Source organism: Thalassophryne amazonica, chromosome 13 (assembly GCF_902500255.1).
Source record: "Thalassophryne amazonica chromosome 13, fThaAma1.1, whole genome shotgun sequence".
In the NCBI taxonomy this organism is placed as follows: Eukaryota; Metazoa; Chordata; class Actinopteri; order Batrachoidiformes; family Batrachoididae; genus Thalassophryne; species Thalassophryne amazonica.
The window spans coordinates 39590248-39614137 of NC_047115.1; the positions used below are offsets into that span (position 1 = coordinate 39590248).

A 23890-nucleotide genomic window follows, 5' to 3' on the forward strand; every position below is an offset into this window, starting at 1 on the left:
GCATCATTCCAATCAGCTAACCAAAAACTGTGTTGGGAAAGTGTCGGTACACGGACCCACAACAGGGGGCGCAAAGGAACGGACAATGGAGTAGGTCAAATAACAACACTTTACTGTTGTGAATGTGCACAACAAATACAACAGATTACAACAATAGATCAGAATCAATTCACAAAGGTGTCGTGTGGGCAGGCTCGAAGATAGGAGACACCTGTCCAAAGCAGAACCGGAACCACACGATTTCCTCCGCCACCAGACCCCGGGAATAGTGGAGCCGCCAAGTCCCGAACTCCCAGGTGGCCACTGCCTCCGCGTGTCGGACCTGGTACTGCTGGCGAGGAACAAAAACACAATTAAAGGTGGGCGCGTTTGCACCCAGTAATCCGCACGGCAGGAAAGCTACCTCCACCTCTCGTTGGAAAAAAGGTCTGTTATCACTCACAAAAGGTTACTGTCAAGCAGTCAGCTGAGAATACTACCTTCCAGGTAGAACGATATCTCGGCAAAGAGGTGGAGACGTCGTCCTGCTGATGTACCCCTGCTGATTGGTAACAGCTGTTGCAGGTGATGCGTGACAGCTGTCACCCTAGCTGCTCCTGTGAGGCGGCTGCGCCCTCTGGTGCCTGGAGCCCGCACTCCAGGCAGGGCGCCCTCTGGTGGTGGGCCAGCAGTACCTCCTCTTCTGGCGGCCCACGCAACAAACTGTTTCTATCAGTTGAGGAAGATTTCCAAACTCAGATCAGTTGTTTCAAAAGATGATCTTGAGTTGATTATTTTTTGTGATTTTGTATCTTCTTGTTTGGACTACTGCAACAGTTTGTTTTCCTGACTAAACACAAAGGAGCTGTCCCGTCTGCAGCATGTCCAAAATTCTGCAGCAAGGCTGCTGTCTCGCTCAAACGGGACTCATATGTCTCCTATTTTAAAGTCCCTTCATTGGCTCCCAGTGTCGTTTCCTTTCCATTTTAAAATCCTGGTGTTGACTTTTAGAGCTTTGCATGCATGGCCAGGCTCCCTCCAACATTAGAGACCTATTATATCCCTACACTCCCTCTCTGAGCCTGAGGTCAGTGGATCAGAACCTTCTGAGGGTCCCTCGTACCCACTTTAAGACCTCAGGAGATCGCTCTTTCCAGACCGTCGCACCAAAGCTCTGGAATGATCTCCCTTTGTCTCTTCGTTCACTGGACTTTTGATGTTATTAAGAGCAAACTTAAAACCCATCTGTTTCTCCAGGCATTCAAACCATACTAGTGAGAGGGCTGTTTTAGGACCACTGTGTGTGTCTTAGCATTATTTTATTGTGATGTACATTGTATTTTTCTCAGATTTTTTATCTGTGTGTGCCTTTTGTGAAGCACTTTGTGACTTCCCTTATCTGTGAAAGGTGCTATATAAATAAACATTACTGACTTACTTACTTACTTAAATGTGCCTAAAACATTTGTGCAATACTGTGTGTGTGTGTGTGTGTGTGTGTGTGTGTGTGTGTGTGTGTGTGTGTGTGTGTGTGTGTATATATATATATATATATATATATATATATATATATATATATATATATATATATATATATATATATATAAAAACAGGAAATATGCCATCTTCGATCTGAGTTCAATAACCTTTTAGTCAGGCAGGTCACAGCTAAACAGTGTGCGTGAAAACTAAGCTAAGATAAAGTACTAAGACAATCTGGCAAAGTGAGGAAATCAGATGCAGGACATGTGGAGATCAGGTGATCGGAATACTCTGGGAAGATTTATTATTTCAGGAATATTCAAGTCAGCAAAAAATTCATCAGAAGTTGCAGAGTGTCAAAGGTCGAAACGGATGTTCTCCATTTCATCTGAGTGCTTCACTCACATTCAATCAATGCATTTCGAAGAAAATAATTATTTTCTTAATCTGCATCTGTAGCTGCAACATTAGAACACATCGTTGTTTTTTTTCCCACATTCCCACAGCAACAACTCATCTTGGACATCATCACGCAGCTGTGAAGAATTACACTTGAGAAACAATGTTTGCTTTCTCTTCAGTCTCTGCATTTGTTTTTGAACACCATGTGGGTTTTGTGCACACTTCCTGCATTGCTATCAATCACGTTTTTAATTTAATGTATGAATATGTGATTTATGTTGCCGGGGCAGAAGATATAAATCTGTTTTGTGGAAGAGGGGGACCTAAGAGCGCTGATGCTCCCTTATTGATTGGTTGACTTAATAGTGTTTGTTCTTTATAGCTGATCTCAGGAAATAAAGCAAATAAATAGTCAGGAATGAGTTCAGTCACCGTGATGCTCACAAGGATGTTCAGGAGGCGAGAATGGAAAGCTGGCCAAAAACAAAACAGTAGCTGGGTGGCGTTATGGTAAAATACAAACACCTATAAAAATGGGAATTTCATCAAGAGAAGAAGTGAATTCCTTTTTGGAGAGTGGGGGGTGGGGTGGCGTTGTTGTGGTTGTGGTGATGTTGGGGTGGTGCACCTCAGGGCTGTCCGGGAACCCCATCAGGTGTGGTTCATCTCCCATGAGGCTGACAGTGAACCTTGAATGGGAGATCCCCTGTTTGCTCAGGTGATGGGACCTTGACCCAGGGCTGTCTGAGGGTGCTGCCAGCACCCGCCACCCTCTGGTTGGTCACATCGCAGTTGGGGCAATGGCCTGCTCTCTTTGTTGATTTTTGGTACTGGGGATCTGCATGCTATATCATATGCTTAATTTAATTTCAATTTTCAATTTATTTTCATTTATATAGCGCCAAATCACAACAAGGTTGCCTCAAGGCACTTCACACAAGTAAGGTCTAACCTTACCAACCCCCAGAGCAACAGTGGTAAGGAAAAACTCTGAGGAAGAAACCTTAAGCAGACCAGACTCAAAGGGGTGACCCTCTGCTTGGGCCATGCTACAGACACAAATTACAAAACAATTCACAAAACGAACATACAGGAAATGTTGCCAGTGCACAGGACGGTTTCTGTAACAGATACCACACCCATCTCTGGATGGAGCCGCACCTCAAACAGAGAGAAAAGAAAAAACAGAATCAAGCATCAGAAAGACAACAAATACAGAATAATTTGTCAGCATTAAGCAACAAGAAAAACTAAAGAAATACTAAGGTGATCACCGGCCACTAACCCTAAGCTTCATTAAAAGAACCAGAATTTAGATAAAGTTGAGGCCGTGGCACGCTCCGTTTCTTAATAAAATTAATTAAAAGAGTAAAAAGCATAGAAACATACTATGCCAGTATGCTAGCCATACAAAAAGTAAAATAAGTGTGTCTTAAGTCTGGACTTGAAAGTCTCCACAGAATCTTACTGTTTTATTGATGCAGGGAGATCATTCCACAGAACAGGGGCACGATAAGAGAAAGTTCTGTGACCTGCAGACTTTTTATTCACCCTAGCAACACAAAGTAGTCCTGCACCTTGAAAACACAAAGCCAGGGTCGGTACATAGGGTTTAATTAAGTCAGCTAGGTAGGGAGGTGCCAGTCCATGAATAATTTTTTTGGCTAGTAGCAGAACCTTAAAATCTGATCTCACTGGGATAGGAAGCCAGTGAAGAGATGCCAAAATGGGTGTAATGTGGTCAAACTTTCTGCTTCGTGTCAAACGTCTGGCAGCAGCATTTTGAGCCAATTGGAGACCCCTAATGCTGGACTGTGGTAAACCAGAAAATAGAACATTGCAGTAGTCCAATCTAGAAGAGACAAACACATGAATCACGGTCTCAGCATCAGCCATAGACAGGATGGGACGAATCTTTGCTATATTTTATAGGTGGAAGAAAGCACTCCTCGTAATATCTCTAATGTGAATGTCAAATGACAACAAAGGATCAAAAATTACCCCTAGGTTCCTCACTTTGTCAGTGTGATGTATGACACACAAGCTGAGGCTAAGCATTAGCTGGTCAAGTTGATGCGGATGTCTCACAGTACCAAGAACCATCATTTCAGTCTTATGAGAGATTAAGAGTAGAAAGTTGATAGACATCCAGTTTCTCACAGATGCAAGGCAATTTTCTAAGGATTTTATGTGCATGAGATTACCAGCAGTTATCGGCATGTATAACTGAGTATCATCAGCATAGCAGTGAAAGGTAACCCCAAAACACCGTGATATGTGCCCAAGGGGTGCTATATAAAGGGAGAAAAGCAGGGGGCCTAAGACGGACCCCTGTGGAATCCCAAATTTCATGTCACTAAGGTTAGAAGTAGTGTTACTGTACAAAACACAGCAAGAACAGCTGGTCAGGTATGATGTCAACCATGCAAGGGCACTCCCAGTAATCCCAAAATGATTTTGGAGGTGATGGTCTAGTGGTTAACCGTTGGGCTTGAGACCAGAGGATTTTCAGTTCAAATCCCAGCCTCACCGGAAAATCACTAAGGGCCCTTGGGCAAGGTCCTTAATCCCCTAGTTGCTCCTGGTTTGTAGTGAGTACCTTTTATGGTAGCACCCTCACACTGGGGTGAATGTGAGGCATTATTGTAAAGCGCTTTGAGCGTCTGATGCAGATGGAAAAGTGCTACATAAATGCAGTCCATTTAGCAGTCCATTTATGTGCTTGTGGAGCTGCGCCTGCAGTTTTGTGGCTATGTGGTACTACGGCATGACTGCAACTCCCGACAGTCATAATGACACGTGACAACACACACCTCATGACATCTACCATACTTTTCAAATAGATTTATTGCTTTCCCACACTCATACACACATGTACATTCAAGTAACTCACATTCACTCAATATACCCAGCACTTCATGCAAAATTTTGTATATCTACAACTATACGCAACAGGTTGGTCATCATTGTGTCCCAAAATTCTTGAAATGGATCAATATGTCTGAGTGGTGGGCATTTACCATGAATGCAGGTACAACAGAATTTCACCAAGATCTTTAGTTTATACAATTGTTGCTATCAGCGTGCACACCTCCTTTGTTAAACATGTTTTAATTTAAATTAATTTAACCTTTATTTAACCAGTTTAGTCCCACTAAGATTTTGAGCTCTTTTGCAAGGGAGATCTGGGCAATTATACCTGGCCAGTTATAAAGTTTCCAATTCACATAACCAATGTTCTTCTTTAGTTGATGTTTTTCTGTTTAACCAATGTCTTTGTTGACATCCTTCTTTTTGTTGTCACTGTCATTAGCTAGGTTTCCAGGACACACACTTGTGCGAAGATTTTTCAATATTTTCAGAATGTTAGAAAAGCACAATAGCAAAAATGACCTCATTTCCATTTAATGATGGAATGTGACTAGTGGGTTCTGTGTTCTCGGATTATGTGTCATTCCAACAAGGCTCTCGCGAGAACTGTAAAACCAACAGACATGGTGATGGAACAGCAAGTCCTGCTAAATATCATCCTTTCTTTGTTTTATGTTTTTTAATCCGACATTGTTGTAGCATCATCTTTTATATTGTGTAACAAGCTCTCTGATCCTTACTTCAGCTACGCAAACCATTATCATAAGACCTGTAACATTGGAAAATGTGTTTCCATTGCTGTTTTTCAAAATAAGGCTCTTTTTGAATTGCCTAAAAAAACCACCTCATGCAAATTTAAAAAAACACTTCTGTGATATTTGATCATTTTTAAATATACCTTATAATTGAATTGAAGATGATCATATATCGTGAAAATGTTTTTACATTTGCATGAGGTGGATTTTCAGGTGATTCAACAAAGCCTTATTTAAAAAAATCAAAATCTTTTTTTGCAGTATTTTAATTTTTTTGTGTTTATTTTCTTCAAAATGCATGTGCTTCCATGAAGCAAATTTTCAGTTCAGTACTTCAATTTGTGGAATTTGGAGGGTAACGGAAGCCCTCCTATTATCATTGCTTGTTTAATGGTTTGTTTGTGTGTTATTCTCTTAATTTATGGAGGAAAGAATGGGAGCAGCAAATTACTCCTCCAATATTAAAATTATATTTTCTTTTTACTGGAGTGATATATAGACAAAGAAGAGGAAAAGGTTGGACTGAATTACTGCTTTTGCCTCCAGTATGTGACTCAAATAATGTTTAAGTCACTGTTTGATGAATATGGGTATTGATGAGCTGTAGACTCAGATAGTTCTGGTGCTCATGTGGAACTATAACACAGTTAGCTCCCAGAAATGTCTGTCCTTTGCGTGTTTAAACCAGTAACAAAACAAACGAAACATGAGGTTCTTTTTCAGACCAACAGGCTTTGAGACATGTCAGTCATATATCATGTCCAAACTCTTAATGCAGAGTGTCAGGCCTTTATTGGCTCGAGGACTCTTTCACAGTTCTCCGAGAATCATGTCAGATTGATCTGAAAACCAAAGTGTGGCTCTTGCCCGGCAGCAGCCTCTCTGGATGGAAATGTGTGATACAAATGTCAATTGAATCTAACCTCTAAGATTGCTCAGTGGATCCATACATACAAAGTCATTTTTTAAATTTCCTTAATCCTGATTTACAAAAGCAGCCTGAGATCGGTGGGCAGTTTCTTCAAACTGGGTCCACAATAGGAGTGGACATGAGCATCAATCCAGACCATTAGGCCTCAGGACTTCCCGTGACAGATCCCGCCCCACGGCTGATGTAAACCAAACTTCCTCTTCGGAGATGAAGAAGCCTGTCAGGCAGCTGAAGCCACCTCGGCCCCCGTCGCCCTCTCTCCATGATGCTCTGCCGTTAATAGCTAATCGATTCTAAATGAGGGACAGGAGGGAAACAAGCGAAAAACAAAAAGACTCGTCCATCTCCGGTGGTGGAGAAGTGACGGAGCAAGAAACAGTGTTTTACAAGCATAAAAAGATTTCTCGCGCTCTGTCAATCGCAAAGGATAGATAACAGCTGTCATAGCAGCGGCTATGCACAAGTACTCCAAAAACACAGAGCTTTCATTTTCTCCCTCTTTCATATTTTGGTCATTTTTGGCAAACCTGTTTTCTCTCAATGGGTGTTCACATTATAAGGACAGATCTTGACTACCCAAGAACTGTATGTGATGATATACAACATTTCTTCTGCTTTGCTAAATGGTGCTAGCATTAGCCACAAGCTTGACTACATTGCTGCACTTATTTTGGATTTCAGTCTTTTTTTAATAAAAAACCCAGGCAGATTATTCTGTAAACTGGCATGGCCTTGTGCATAGGGATGCATCGATCCACAATTTTTTACTTCCAAGCTGATCCCGATACCTGAATTTGGATATCTACCGATACTGATACTTTTCCAATGCGATACCAGAGCTCTGTTTGCTTTAATATTATTATCATCATTATTGTTGATTTTATGAGGATTTTCTTAAAAAGGAGATCTGAAAGTTGAGCTCGCTTTCTCTCTCTCGCTCACTTTCTCTCTCCCTCCATCTCTCTCTTTTTCTCTCTCGCTCACTTTCGTGCTGCACAAACTTCCAACTTTTTGGAAACATGAAGCCTTTCAAATGTAAAATAAGCGTCTCATCATTGACGCTCACACACAGGATTTTAATGGAGACTTTTTCCCTTTCAGAATCAGGAATCTCTGTTTGCTGTCCTTCTCGGTTGTACGCTGAGCTGCTTTTCATAGTGTTTTACAGCCTCGGGACAGTGAAGCACACATTTTCAGCAACAATTCAGTTAATGTTTCGGAAAATCCGTGCTTGACGAACAGACAATTTGAACCCGAGAGCTGGGCAGAAATTTGCAGCTCTCAAACAGCCCTGCTTTGAAAACCTCCCCTCTCCCCTCCTCCTGCTCGGCAGTAAACAAGCAGAGAGCAAACAACAGCAGTTGAGAGGATTCACAGTGGCTCTTCTCCGGTATCGGAAAATGTCGCAGGTTGAATGGATATTTTTCAATACGTGAATTACGCAACCCAGTCACATGGCATGTCGTGATTCAGCAGCATGAAATATACCTTAATCTATAGGTTCGTGATATTGTCACAAAAAGCGCCTCATTTTTGTCACGGCAGCACAAATTCATTCTAATACATTCTGTGATGGTTGCACGAAATTAAAAGTGAAGTGGGGGGGGAGTTGGGGGTGGTTATGGTTAGTGTTGGGGGCAGGAGTAGGGTTAGTAATAGTTAGTTTAAAAAATTTGAATCATTTCGTGACGGGGCCACAAAAAAAACCCCAAAAAACCTGAGACTGGTCTGGAATTACGTCGGTATCGGAACCCGATAAAAGAGCATATGTCTGTGAGTAATATTTACCTTTTTATGTTAAACTGACCTGTTATGGTCTTCTGAAACAGTTGATAGATGCATTTTATAACTAAAAAACGGGACCAATGCTAACACATTAGCATGTCTATGGCACTTTCAATGTTAAAGTTAGCATTAAGCTGAGTCATTATCAAGCCTCCCTCCCCAGCGCGCAAAGGATTCTGGGATACTCTAAAACTGTGAATATTCTCCGGGATGATGCAATTCATCAAAAAGTGTCCACATGAACCAAAATACACAATTCCTTGACTCTGACCTTCTGTTTCATCTTGGTTCTCAAACTGGTGTCCCGGGCACCAATCTATCTTGCAACCACATGGTGAGACAGTAAATACAACTTATGTTATCATTTTCCTCTTGCGTGTGAGACAAGATAAGCTGTCCATTAAATACATTACAACAATCCATCATCTTACTTGCCAAATACTCAGGTGCATTTTTCCCTAAAACTACAGGTGGGCGGATCGATCCTAATATCGATAATATTGATACCAACGCTGGTATTGATATTGAACGGTCCTCGTGTAAAAAGATTGATACTCAAGCTTTTTTTCTCTCCCACACGCTCAGATTCATCAAAGTCTACTCTCTGTCTGTAAGAGCAGCGCACCCCCCGGTCTTTTGTTGTTGCGCAGACACGTGGCTCAGCAGCGCCAGCCAATTTTGTTGTGGTGTGTTAATTTTGTTGTATTGTGGTTTGTCAGCCCTCTACCTCAGGACATTTTGTTTTAAGTGATATTTTAAAAAAAATGTTGACTGTGATAATAAAATAGTTTGTTGTCATGTACAATGTTTGGCAAAATTCTATCCTAGGTCTTTTGGATCCTTTGGATCTATGAAGCTTAAACATGAAAAAGTATCGGTATCTGTATCGATATCGGCGATACTGGGCCTGTATTTACTTGGTATCGGATCAATACCAAAATTCCCGGTATCGCCCACCTCTACCCAAAACCATATGGTAAATCTTTATCTTACAGTATATGGACAGTCTGGTCCTATAGTTTGTGTATTTTAGTACTGAAGGTCACACAATTTGAACATGGAAAGAGAAGCAAGGAGGTCAACTCATCCTCAGGGTGCACATTTCAGCTCTTGCCTCTACTGGTGGTTGGCTCTCACTGCGGTATTGTATCACTTCCTGTTCCGGAGCACAGCGGTGTTTTTCTGTATCTGTTAGCTGTTTAATCTGCACAGTTAGATTGATCTAATTATCTAGATTACGATTTGTTTCCCAGTGTAATCTTTACATGCCTTAACTAAAGCACTCCTTCTGCTGAATCACCTCTAAATTATTTACACATTGTTCACTTTGCATGTTTTTAGGAATCCGCTAGCTTAGCGTAGCTACTAGCTCTTAGCCGATTTAGCATGGCGGCTTCTCCTGTCTCTCCCGCACTTTTCTGCTCTGGGTGTGAAATGTTTAGTTATTCCTCGGCCTCCTTTAGCAGTAACGGTACTTGTAATAAGTGTAGCTTATTCGTAGCTTTGGAGGCCAGGCTGGGCGAATTGGAGACTCGGCTCCGCACCGTGGAAAATTCTACAGCTAGCCAGGCCCCTGTAGTCGGTGCGGACCAAGGTAGCTTAGCCGCCGTTAGTTACCCCCTGGCAGATCCCGAGCAGCCGGGAAAGCAGGCCGACTGGGTGACTGTGAGGAGGAAGCGTAGCCCTAAACAGAAGCCCCGTGTACACCGCCAACCCGTTCACATCTCTAACCGTTTTTCCCCACTCGGCGACACACCCGCCGAGGATCAAACTCTGGTTATTGGCAACTCTGTTTTGCGAAATGTGAAGTTAGCGACACCAGCAACCATAGTCAATTGTCTTCCGGGGGCCAGAGCAGGCGACATTGAAGGAAATTTGAAACTGCTGGCTAAGGCTAAGCGTAAATTTGGTAAGATTGTAATTCACGTTGGCAGTAATGACACCCGGTTACGCCAATCGGAGGTCACTAAAATTAACATTAAATCGGTGTGTAACTTTGCAAAAACAATGTCGGGCTCTGTAGTTTTCTCTGGGCCCCTCCCCAATCAGACCGGGAGTGACATGTTTAGCCGCATGTTCTCCTTGAATTGCTGGCTGTCTGAGTGGTGTCCAAAAAATGAGGTGGGCTTCATAGATAATTGGCAAAGCTTCTGGGGAAAACCTGGTCTTGTTAGGAGAGACGGCATCCATCCCACTTTGGATGGAGCAGCTCTCATTTCTAGAAATCTGGCCAATTTTCTTAAATCCTCCAAACCGTGACTATCCAGGGTTGGGACCAGGAAGCAGAGTTGTAGTCTTACACACCTCTCTGCAGCTTCTCTCCCCCTGCCATCCCCTCATTACCCCATCCCCGTAGAGACGGTGCCTGCTCCCAGACTACCAATAACCAGCAAAAATCTATTTAAGCATAAAAATTCAAAAAGAAAAATAATATAGCACCTTCAACTGCACCACAGACTAAAACAGTTAAATGTGGTCTATTAAACATTAGGTCTCTCTCTTCTAAGTCCCTGTTGGTAAATGATATAATAATTGATCAACATATTGATTTATTCTGCCTTACAGAAACCTGGTTACAGCAGGATGAATATGTTAGTTTAAATGAGTCAACACCCCCGAGTCACACTAACTGTCAGAATGCTCGTAGCACGGGCCGGGGCGGAGGATTAGCAGCAATCTTCCATTCCAGCTTATTAATTAATCAAAAACCCAGATAGAGCTTTAATTCATTTGAAAGCTTGACTCTTAGTCATGTCCATCCAAATTGGAAGTCCCAAAAAACAGTTTTATTTGTTATTATCTATCGTCCACCTGGTCATTACTGTGAGTTTCTCTGTGAATTTTCAGACCTTTTGTCTGACTTAGTGCTTAGCTCAGATAAGATAATTATAGTGGGCGATTTTAACATCCACACAGATGCTGAGAATGACAGCCTCAACACTGCATTTAATCTATTATTAGACTCTATTGGCTTTGCTCAAAAAGTAAATGAGTCCACCCACCACTTTAATCATATCTTAGATCTTGTTCTGACTTATGGTATGGAAATAGAAGACTTAACAGTATTCCCTGAAAACTCCCTTCTGTCTGATCATTTCTTAATAACATTTACATTTACTCTGATGGACTACCCAGCAGTGGGGAATAAGTTTCATTACACTAGAAGTCTTTCAGAAAGCACTGTAACTAGGTTTAAGGATATGATTCCTTCTTTATGTTCTCTAATGCCATATACCAACACAGTGCAGAGTAGCTACCTAAACTCTGTAAGTGAGATAGAGTATCTCGTCAATAGTTTTACATCCTCATTGAAGACAACTTTGGATGCTGTAGCTCCTCTGAAAAAGAGAGCTTTAAATCAGAAGTGCCTGACTCTGTGGTATAACTCGCAAACTCGTAGCTTAAAGCAGATAACCCGTAAGTTGGAGAGGAAATGGCGTCTCACTAATTTAGAAGATCTTCAAAAAAAAGAGTCTGTTGCTCTATAAAAAAGCCCTCCGTAAAGCTAGGACATCTTTCTACTCATCACTAATTGAAGAAAATAAGAACAACCCCAGGTTTCTTTTCAGCACTGTAGCCAGGCTGACAAAGAGTCAGAGCTCTATTGAGCTGAGTATTCCATTAACTTTAACTAGTAATGACTTCATGACTTTCTTTGCTAACAAAATTTTAACTATTAGAGAAAAAATTACTCATAACCATCCCAAAGACGTATCGTTATCTTTGGCTGCTTTCAGTGATGCCGGTATTTGGTTAGACTCTTTCTCTCCGATTGTTCTGTCTGAGTTATTTTCATTAGTTACTTCATCCAAACCATCAACATGTTTATTAGACCCCATTCCTACCAGGCTGCTCAAGGAAGCCCTACCATTATTTAATGCTTCGATCTTAAATATGATCAATCTATCTTTGTTAGTTGGCTATGTACCACAGGCTTTTAAGGTGGCAGTAATTAAACCATTCATCTCTCATGACTCATCTCTGTGCTTGTTCTGTTAGACCTCAGTGCTGCTTTTGATACTGTTGACCATAAAATTTTATTACAGAGATTAGAGCATGCCATAGGTATTAAAGGCACTGCGCTGCGGTGGTTTGAATCATATTTGTCTAATAGATTACAATTTGTTCATGTAAATGGGGAATCTTCTTCACAGACTAAAGTTAATTATGGAGTTCCACAAGGTTCTGTGCTAGGACCAATTTTATTCACTTTATACATGCTTCCCTTAGGCAGTATTATTAGACGGTATTGCTTAAATTTTCATTGTTACGCAGATGATACCCAGCTTTATCTATCCATGAAGCCAGAGGACACACACCAATTAGCTAAACTGCAGGATTGTCTTACAGACATAAAGACATGGATGACCTCTAATTTCCTGCTTTTAAACTCAGATAAAACTGAAGTTATTGTACTTGGCCCCACAAATCTTAGAAACATGGTGTCTAACCAGATCCTTACTCTGGATGGCATTACCCTGACCTCTAGTAATACTGTGAGAAATCTTGGAGTCATTTTTGATCAGGATATGTCATTCAAAGCGCATATTAAACAAATATGTAGGACTGCTTTTTTGCATTTACGCAATATCTCTAAAATCAGAAAGGTCTTGTCTCAGAGTGATGCTGAAAAACTAATTCATGCATTTATTTCCTCTAGGCTGGACTATTGTAATTCATTATTATCAGGTTGTCCTAAAAGTTCCCTAAAAAGCCTTCAGTTAATTCAAAATGCTGCAGCTAGAGTACTGATGGGGACTAGAAGGAGAGCGCATATCTCACCCATATTGGCCTCTCTTCATTGGCTTCCTGTTAATTCTAGAATAGAATTTAAAATTCTTCTTCTTACTTATAAGGTTTTGAATAATCAGGTCCCATCTTATCTTAGGGACCTCGTAGTACCATATCACCCCAATAGAGCGCTTCGCTCTCAGACTGCAGGCTTACTTGTAGTTCCTAGGGTTTGTAAGAGTAGAATGGGAGGCAGAGCCTTCAGCTTTCAGGCTCCTCTCCTGTGGAACCAGCTCCCAATTCAGATCAAGGAGACAAACACCCTCTCTACTTTTAAGATTAGGCTTAAAACTTTCCTTTTTGCTAAAGCTTATAGTTAGGGCTGGATCAGGTGACCCTGAACCATCCCTTAGTTATGCTGCTATAGACGTAGACTGCTGGGGGGTTCCCATGATGCACTGTTTCTTTCTCTTTTTGCTCTGTATGCACCACTCTGCATTTAATCATTAGTGATTGATCTCTGCTCCCCTCCACAGCATGTCTTTTTCCTGGTTCTCTCCCTCAGCCCCAACCAGTCCCAGCAGAAGACTGCCCCTCCCTGAGGCTGGTTCTGCTGGAGGTTTCTTCCTGTTAAAAGGGAGTTTTTTCCTTCCCACTGTAGCCAAGTGCTTGCTCACAGGGGGTCGTTTTGACCGTTGGGGTTTTACATAATTATTGTATGGCCTTGCCTTACAATATAAAGCGCCTTGGGGCAACTGTTTGTTGTGATTTGGCGCTATATAAAAAAATTGATTGATTGATTGATTGACCAGCTCAAACACTGAAAATGTTCTCATGATGTCCCTCAGAGGACATAACCTGCCTAAGTTTGAGCCTGTTGTGCTGTTTTACTACTTATTACTTTTTTGTGCTGTTTATCACTGGAGGTTGTGGAATTTGACCAAACCGGTGCATCTTCAGGCTTCTCCCACTCAGCTGATGATAGACAAAATGAGCACTGTTTCATCTCATCATAATAGCATATTGATCTCAGCCTGCGAGAAATGACTACATCATCTCCTTAGCTGGCCTGGGTCGACACGTACAGACAGACTTATTACATCGCATTAGCAGCCAGTGCTACACAAAACTTTGCAACCTCTTGAAAGTGTAATGTAGATTATTGACCACACGTCCCAGCACACAGCTTTAATTTCTCCGCCGATAAGATCATCCTGATTGGTTGATCTTAAAGCAGTGATTCAAACTAAGTTTCACTATGAAGTTAACCACAATGCATCACTTGTATACCAGCAGTACTGCAAGCCTCAGTCCAGCGCTGCCTCCCTTCTTTTGTTTCTTCAGCAGGCTGATCAGCCTTTCTAGTAATTCCTGCACTGAAGCGCATATGGCCGACACTGCGGAAATCCATTTTTTGGTTTAATTTCAGGCCTATTGATCGCGGAGAGCTTTACGGCTGCATGACATCCATAATCACAACAACGGTGTGACAGCACAGATAAATAATGTGGCAATGGTACGAGAAGAAGGAGGGATGAAAGAGAAGCGGAGCTGCAAAAAACAAGAGGATGAGCCAGGTTCCATCTTTTACCGCATTCTGTATTAATTACTGAACTCCACCCTGTGACACCCTCCCATCCTTAACCCCTTCACCTGATTGATCTCCCCTCATGAGCCCCAAATTAGTTTTCTTTCCAAACTTTTCTGAAATCTGTTTGTTTAAGCATCCATTAAAGGATAGGAGCCACCGCTCAACAGTAATTACCAAAGCTACTGTAATATCTGTAATTATTATGATTAGTGGAGCAGAATTAAGTTACTGCTGAAGAAACCACAAGGGACAGAAGCCGCAGCGTGATTATAAGGCTTGGTTTTTCTTTTTTTTGGGGGGGGGGGGGGGGGGGGTCACTGCAGGCTGCAACAAAGACAGGTTGGTGCCAGGGGGCAAACAGTAAAGCAACAATTACTGGATAATATATTTAAAGGGGTCATATTTTGCAATCTCAGATCATTTGTATTTCTGTTAACAGTAAAATATGGTTCTTGTTTCATCCTTAAAGCCTCCCAGTTTTATCACTGCTCATGTAGAAATATATATATACGGAATGAAACACCTTGTTTTATACTTGTGTGACGTATGTCACAATCATACGTGGACACACCCACTGAGCTGGTGTGTTCTTTTTGTTAAGCGTCCATACAGTCTGCAGTGACAGACATAGAGATGAGCCCTCTTGGAAAGCAGAGGGGGTGTGGCTAGCAGTATTACCTTTCTATTTAAAGCAACATGCACACTTTATTAAACATCTGAAAATAGCTTTATGTTAGGATGCGTCACCTTAGTGTATATTTTTACATGACTTTTTGTTTTTTAGACGCCTGCTCACCAATATTAGTACCCTGAAAGAATGTAGAATATGATGTAAGAAAATGTTTAAATTGTTAATATTGTGCAAAATCTGGTATTATCTACTTATTATATGTAAATATAATTTGGGTTTTATGTTCAACATCCTCAAAGTCCCCAAAGTATATGTTTCTGAATGTACAAACTCTGCTGGTCTGAATACAATTTAGGCTTGAAAAAAGTTGTTTGAAAGTTCTGTAACATAAATCACAGAAGTCCATATCCAAAATTTTTCTATTCCTTTGGGTGTGCTTTTTGCTCCATATCCATGCATTTGGCTGTGGCATACATAGAGAGGACCCCTCTCAAAAATCCACAGGAGGTGTTGGTAGCAGGATTCCCTTTAAATTTAAATCAATATGTGCACCTTGTTAAAGACTTGAAAACTGATTTATGTTTGGATGCATCACGTAGATGTCTATACAGTATTTTGTTTTTTTAGACACTTGCTGACCCCTGTGTATTAATACCCTGGGAGATGTATAACATGATGTCAGAAGACATTTAAAGGGTTAATACTGCCAAAAATCTGGTTTTATGACATTATTAAGTAGAAATATAGTTTTAGGGCCATGTTCCACATCCTTAAAGTGGCAAAATCCTGTCTTCGCCTCCGCATGTAAAAACTCTACTGCTCCCAACAAACTTTAGGCCTGAAACAACTTGTTTTAGAGTTCTGTGACATATGTCACAGAAGTCCATCTTTGGAATTTTTCTGTGTTAGACACATCCATTAAGACATTGTGTGCTTTGTGCAGCATATGAGAGAGAGAGAGAGAGAGAGAGAGAGAGAGAGAGAGAGAGAGAGAGAGAGAGAGAGAGAGAGAGAGAGAGACTCGATCCATCAGCCGATTACAGCCAACGCTGTAATCCGGCACCACACGCTGAAATAGACAGGTAAGACTATAGTATTTACTCCTTGTGTGAACTGTTTTAATATTTAATAATAACATGTTAGACTACTAACATACAGCACACTAACTGTATTCAAGAAGGAAACAATATTTAATTTAAAAATAGTTGATATTTTCAGTCCCTTGTGTCATTTTTCACATTTGAAATGTATGTACCTGTTTCTAAGAAATAAATAAATAAAAAATTCACGCTTTGTCATCACTTTTTTTCTGATATCACAGTGAGTAAAACACGCAGTTGATTATGACCAAAGGGCTGGAAAAAAACAAACAAACAAACAAACAAAAAAAACAGTTTATCACCTCCACCCGCATGCCAAAATCACCTGCATTATTTATTTATTTATATATTTTATATGATCACCATTCTGTGTTCTGAACTCTGCCAGTATCGTCACTGTTGTCAGACTGAAGGTTCTGCTCCAAGTTTTCTTCTCCCTCGTCCTCACTGTGGCCTAAATAAGGCTCAAAACCATAAGATTGTGTCCCCACAGCTTCCTCAGAATCACCTTCAGACTGGACTTAAAAAAAAAAGCTCCACACTAGAACAAAAATCATCTGAAAACAGCTCGACCTCTGCCGTGTTTACAGTAAGCCTTGTCAGCATCACCAGTACGCATGCACGGCGCGCACTTACGGTCGGCGGCTATCGGGACAAACAAAGCCATGTGCGCAGCTGTCAGTGTCTTTTATTATTTTTATTACATTTATTCTGCTTACTTTTGATGAGAAATGCCATTTACCGCATGCAGTAGTGAGCGATATTACGTTGATTACGCGTCCGCCATCAAGCAAGTGCATTGTTTGTCCCGATGCCTTCCCATCAGCCCCCGCGCAGCCAAGATGCTGAAAAGGCTTGTTCGTCTGGGATTTAATCAGCAGGTCCCGTTCGCGTGATTACGTAGCAACAATATGGCATTTCATCATTTTTAGTGATTATTTGTGCACATTTTTTGGTGTCACCTACACTTTAAAGCAACAACTGTAGAAAAGGGTTTCTGAAGCATCACCTCTCTTGGGTATTTTTGGCTGCATACTGTCGTGCATGTTTTTCTTAGACACCTGCGTGCACTGAGGAGGTGTAAAATACAACCGCCTTCATGTTGTAAATTTAGCAGTTGTAGTTCATTCGTACAGGTGCAGGTTGTTTGCTCCTATTTCCATGTGACTACACAAAAAATGCTTACTCACATTCCAATCTGATATTTTCATACGTCTCTGCTTTAAGTCATTTGGTCTTCAGTAAGCGTAAACACCTATTTTTGACACAGTGAGGGTCAGTGCGGTCCGATGTTTGTGTGGGCAGAGACTCAGAGCCCAGAGAGCCGGTTCAGGCCAGCGCAGACTCCAGCAGCTCAGGCTGCACAGGCCCGCTGTCTTGCTCCACCTCGGCCTTGCTCAGTCTCACATGCAGCTCGCAGGCTACAGTGTACGTATTTATGACATAACAACGTCCCAAATGTGGCCTTTCTTTGTGTACATGCATGTAAACTGTAATGGTATTTACTGAACACTGGTGGTGCCTGATGCAGCAGTGCGTAAAGCACGATGGGTCCTTGGTTGAAGTCTGAGGAAGTCGGGGGGGGGGGGGGGGGGGGAGTGGAGGTGGTGGTGGGGGAAGTCTGACAGCTTCTGCTCATAAAATGTCTCAAGTCAAAAAGGCGATAAGGATGCAGACTTTGTGCAGCAGCTTGGCACTTGCTCTACACCACAGCAGATGATGTTGCAGAACTAGAAGAAGTGAAGGAGAAGGACGGCGCTGAGCTGAGGCAGAACAAGTCGGGGATAAATGGAGGAAGTGTCCGTTTTTATCACATTCATAAGAGAAATGACACCAGGCAGAACTGCAGGACTGCTGCACCACCGTTTGTTCTACTGTACTTGATAAGACACGGGAGGCTCTAGGGAGAGAGTAAGAGGGGCTGTAGCCCCCTATCCCCTACCCCCATCCCCATCACATCCCAAGGACGTTGGTATCTCCAGAGAAAATCTGTTTCTTACCATTTCCATCAGTGTCTGTCTGATCCAGTCCAACTGTCCAGAGGTTCCACAGCAACATCAGATATTATATTATATAACGGCTGAGTGGATCCTTGTCATTTGATTGGTGCTTTGTATGTCATGTGACATGGATTATTCCTCCCATTTGTGTTGTGTTGCATTTAGTGTGCAAATTTGGTTCCGTTTACTGTGCAAATTTGGTTCCATATGTTTTGTAATATTGCACGCTGCAAACCCCACCCACACACACACCCACACTAGCGGGGCTGGCATTTAGCTAAATATGGCATAGTTGTTTTGCTGATGGACGACGCTTTGAACAAGCTAATTGATGGTGCTAATTCTGCTAACACACACACACACAAAAAAAACATCCACTACGCCATAAGACTGCCGTGATTTCTGCTGTGATTTTTCACTGGACTGAGGAAGTACCTGGTCTAGATAGATAGATAAATAGCCTTTTATTGTTTCTATCTATCTATCATCTTGTAACTCACCAAGTTTTAAGGTCATACAATGAGAACAAACTCCTTCAAATCTGGTTGCGTTTGATTCATCAGATTGAGCCATAGAGCTTTAAAAGACCATGTGATAAGGAGCAGGTGTAGTTATCAGTGAGACAGACAGAGAGAGAGAGAGAGAGAGATTTCTGCAAAAAAAAAAGAGATAAATTACAGAAATAAATCTTTATCTTGTGATTGTAACTGCATTTAAACTAAACTAAATGGACTGCATTTATATAGCGCTTTTCCATCTGCATCAAAGCTCAAAGCACTTTAAAATGATGCCTCACATTCACCCATACACAGATGTCAGGGTGCTGCCATGCAAGGCGCTTACTACACACCGGGACCAACTAGAGGATTAAGGACCTTGCCCAAGGGCCCTTAGTGATTTTCCAGTCTGGCTGGGTTTTGAACTGAGGATCCTCTGGGCTGAAGCCCAACATTTACCCACTAGACCATCACCTCGCAATAACATGGTGACGAGTCTTCACAACCCTGCCGAAAGGATTTTTATGAATGTAGCCAAAACAGACACTTCTTTATTCTCTCTCTGTTTGTCTCAATATATGTGTGGTTTTGAAGTCATGCGTACCTTGAAATAACCTTCTTTATTTGTTTCATTTCCAAAGCCTAGGTCTGGTGGCTCCTTATGCTATCACGATTAAAAATAACTAATTTCCATGAAAAGAAAAAGTCTATGAAGCAGAACCTGGTGAATCTGAGACATGAATGAACAAAAGTCCAACATTCCACATATTTCAAAATTTGTATTTGTGTCCTTTCAGAAAAGTAATAATCTCTAAAACACAAATAATATTGATTTTACTGAAGGATGGTAGTTGTACATGATGCCTTTATTTATGTAAATCACGCTGTTATGTATCATTTGGACCTCTAATACATCTGTAGTCCCCAGATTAACCTCAAATTATACCAGTTCATCGTTAAGACACTTTTAAAAGTAATTCAAATTATTTCTGGACTTTTCTATGCTATGTTGTCAAACTTGTGGAGAGATTCAATGATATTCATATCTCTCAGCTCCATAGCCCTTGAGGGTGAGACATTCCTGGGAAAAGCTTATGGAGTTATGAGGTCCCTGGAAAGAGGTGAGGTGTTTGGTCCAAGTGTTTAGGGTCCTGGTGTTTCTTGTCGTACTGTATGAGACGTCAGCTATTGTCCTAAGGTGATTCCTGTGGTTAAAGGTCTCTTCAGAAAATTCTTGGGTACCACTAGAATTACTCAGGCTAGGTGTCCCACTTACATCACGAGGGAACATCAGCTATGATGTTTTGGCCATGTGACACATTTCCCTGGATATGATTCAGCACACACGTGCCTTAGTATTGAGGACCTCAACAACTAGAAAAAGTCAAGGGGACAGACACATTTCACTGGGACTGTTGCAGATTGATGACTACATTTGAAAGCTGGGGATGGATCAGTTGGGTGTCTGGATGGTTGTCATCCAGTACCTGGGGTAGTTTTGTAGCATGGTGCATTGTGTAGCACCAGCACATATTCTTAGGACGTGCACCCAAATGCAAAGCAAAATAAATTCTACCAGAGGACTCAGATCTTTAAGTATAGTCACTCAGAATTGGTTATTCTTTACAGTAGGTGTTTCCCAATAGTCATCAGCTATCAACCAACAGCAACAACGCACATTCCTTAAAACAGCAATGATCTAACCTATCTCTTGCTGTTTACAGATCGCTGACAACATGTCCCCTCCTCCACCTCACAGCCACTAGTTGGTCCCCATCCTCTGAATGGAGAGCAATCTCCACCCCTGCCATTTTCATCAGCAGGATTTGTGATTAAGTCCACTCTCTAGCATAGCGGGACTATCGCCAAATTTAGTACACCATAGACTATACATGTCTGTACGTGTGCATTAGCTTGTCGTATTAAAATGATAAACTTTAACTTGACTTCTGAATCTTTCTGGTCAAACTGATCAGGGAATATTTGCAATTGGAGAAAACTGATTGCTATCTATCTATTGATTGATCGATATATATATATATATATATATAGAGAGAGAGAGAGAGAGAGAGAGAGAGAGAGAGAGACAGAGAGAGAGAGAGAGAGACAGAGAGAGAGATTTCTGCAAAAAAAGATAATTACAGAAATAAATCTTTATCTTGTGATTGTAACTGCATTTAAACTAAACTAAATGGACTGCATTTATATAGCGCTTTTCCATCTGCGTCAAAAGCTCAAAGCGCTTTAAAATGATGCCTCACATTCACCCATACACAGATGTCAGGGTGCTGCCATGCAAGGTGCTTACTACACACCGGGACCAACTAGAGGATTAAGGACCTTGCCCAAGGGCCCTTAGTGATTTTCCAGTCTGGCTGGGTTTTGAACTGAGGATCCTCTGGGCTGAAGCCCAACATTTACCCACTAGACCATCACCTCGCAATAACATGGTGACGAGTCTTCACAACCCTGCTGAAAGGATTTTTATGAATGTAGCCAAAACAGACACTTCTTTATTCTCTCTCTGTTTGTCTCAATATATGTGTGGTTTTGAAGTCATGCGTACCTTGAAATAACCTTCTTTATTTGTTTCATTTCCAAAGCCTAGGTCTGGTGGCTCCTTATGCTATCACGATTAAAAATAATTAATTTCCATGAAAAGAAAAAGTCGATGAAGCAGAACCTGGTGAATCTGAGTCATTAATGAACAAAAGTCCAACATTCCACATATTTCAAAATTTGTATTTGTGTCCTTTCAGAAAAGTAATAATTGGGGAGAAATAAAAACATTTAAACAATTGCTGTTGTTAGCTTTATCTGTTGGGTATTGTATGCTTGAATTAACATGTAGTAAGCAGCTCAAATTTACCTTAAAATGCATATTTGCATATTAACAACCATTTCTGACATCTCATCATTAAATAACCCTTCCCCCACCTATCACTGCTCTGCCAGCTTAGAACCTCTGGAGCCGCCACTGGATGTTGAACACTGAATTTAATGATCATAAACTGGATTTTCAGTAACACGTTTTAAAAAAATATCTCCTTGCTGAATGTCCTTATTCTGCAGGGATTCTCTGCTGCTTCACGTGCATACATAATGACATGAGCCGTGCTAACAAAACTGTTTGCTTGTTGGTGTTACGGATGAGTGAATTGCATTACAAGGCTCCACACCACTGATCAGTTACAGCTATTTGTATGAGTCAACACGCAGCCTGCTGCCTTTTTTTCAGGCAGGGCCAGTGACCCTATCATGGACACGAGTAGTTAAGAGAAGCAGGGTTTTCTTATCTGCATGCCCTTGGAGTTCGCACCTATTGATATGCCACCTTGGCTCTATCTTCATGCCAAGATGCTTCCAATTATGCGAGCCGCTGGAGTGAGGTGGAGCGTGGGTTTCTGTACGATGAAAGGTAGGCTTTATATAATGTGATCCCGCCGCCGTTCCCCTCCCAGAGATGGCTTTCACACACACACAGAACTGCCCAGTTCACCACTTATCCTGCAAAACTCACAACCCTATAGACTGATCTGTTAAGTAAACGTCCTGAACTGTGCAGGCTGCACTTGGCTTGCACTGTGGTTCTCAGTCGTTCTGTAGCTCATTAGACGTGTTCAATCAGGACGGCCCTCAAACTGACAGCAGGTTGAAGTGGCAGTATGAGAAAGCAACAAAAAGTTTATAGCCCTGCCAACATGTTTGTGTCAAACCCTAATGGACCGCCTTTCTATAGCCCTTACCATCTGATGCAGATGTCAAAGCACTTTACAGTGATGACTCACATTCACACAGTCACACACTAATGTCAGGGTGCTGCCATGCAAGGCACTCAAGTGCAAACACGGATGAACTTTGTGATTTTCCTGTCTGATGTGGAATCGAACCGAGGACTGTCTGCTCACAAATCAGGACAGACTCCTTTCATTGTTTTCATCTCTCCATGGCAGGTCTACGGTGGCCAATAGGGGCCACAACACTAGCAAATGCAGAATGCAAATAAAATAAAATAAAATAAAATAAAATTTTAAAAACCTACATCAGTTAACCTGCATTGGTGAAACACTAAAATCACCAAAACAACTTTGCTGGTTGCATTTTTTGAAAATGTTGCCTTCAAATCTGGTATGACTATAGTGAGTGGCCTTGCCCATACGCTATGGGCAAGGCCACTGGGATAAGTGATTGACCTTGACCTTCAGGGTTTACCTTGAGGTCAAAGGTGACCTAAAGTAGGCCAAATTTCAAATTTGAGTAAAACATGTTGTGTAATACACCAAATTAAAGGGCTTGATGAGAGAGGATCCAGAATATATCAAAATTTGTAAGATATGATGTTATATGGTGACGTTAAGATGAAAAAACCTGCAAAATGTAAATTTTTTTTAAGGGTGTGAAAAAGCATGCAAATCATCATTGGAGACCCTTGTAAGTTCACATATATCAGTCCTATGGAGATACCTTTCAAGTTGACAGGAAGGTAAAATACCAAATTAAAGGGCTTGATGAGAGGGTTGAGCTATATCAACTATATCAACAGTTTTACGTTATGACATTTGGTGATGTCACTGTGAGGAAAAAGGTGCAAAATTTTGATTTTTAAGGGTGTGCAAAAGCATGTAAATCATCTTGGACACTTGAGGAAGACTTCTTTAGGTGTGCGAAAAATGTAAGGTCAAGGTCACAGGAAAGGCAAACACTAAAATCACCAAAAAAAAAAAAAAAAAACCTTTCCTCCTCTACATTTCCCATAAGCAAATCCCTGGGATAAGCAATTGACCTTGACCTTCAGGGTTTACCTTGAGGTCAAAGGTGACTTAAAGTAGGCCAGATTTCATATTTGAGTAAAACATGTTGTGTAATACACCAAATTACAGGGCTTGATGAGAGAAAATCCAGAATATATCAAATGTTGTAAGTTATGATGTCATATGGTGACGTTACGATGAAAAAACCTGCAAAATGTTGATTTTTTAAGGATGTGAAAAAGTGTGCAAATCATCATTGCAGACTCTTGTAAGTTCACATATATATCATATGTGATATATGATATGTGATATCATATATTACATATATCAGTCCTATGGAGATACCTTTCAGCACACAAAAGGGTCAAGGTCAAAGGTCAAGGT

General features: G+C 41.2%; 1 long non-coding RNA gene across 1 annotated transcript; it reads right to left on the reverse strand.

The window, feature by feature from the left end:
* Positions 1-23146: 23146 nt before the first annotated feature.
* On the reverse strand, positions 23147-23890 carry LOC117522842. The gene is made up of 2 exons (XR_004564349.1): positions 23852-23890; positions 23147-23219 (listed from the first exon to the last, which is right to left on the reverse strand). It is a non-coding gene; the product is annotated as an uncharacterized LOC117522842 (long non-coding RNA).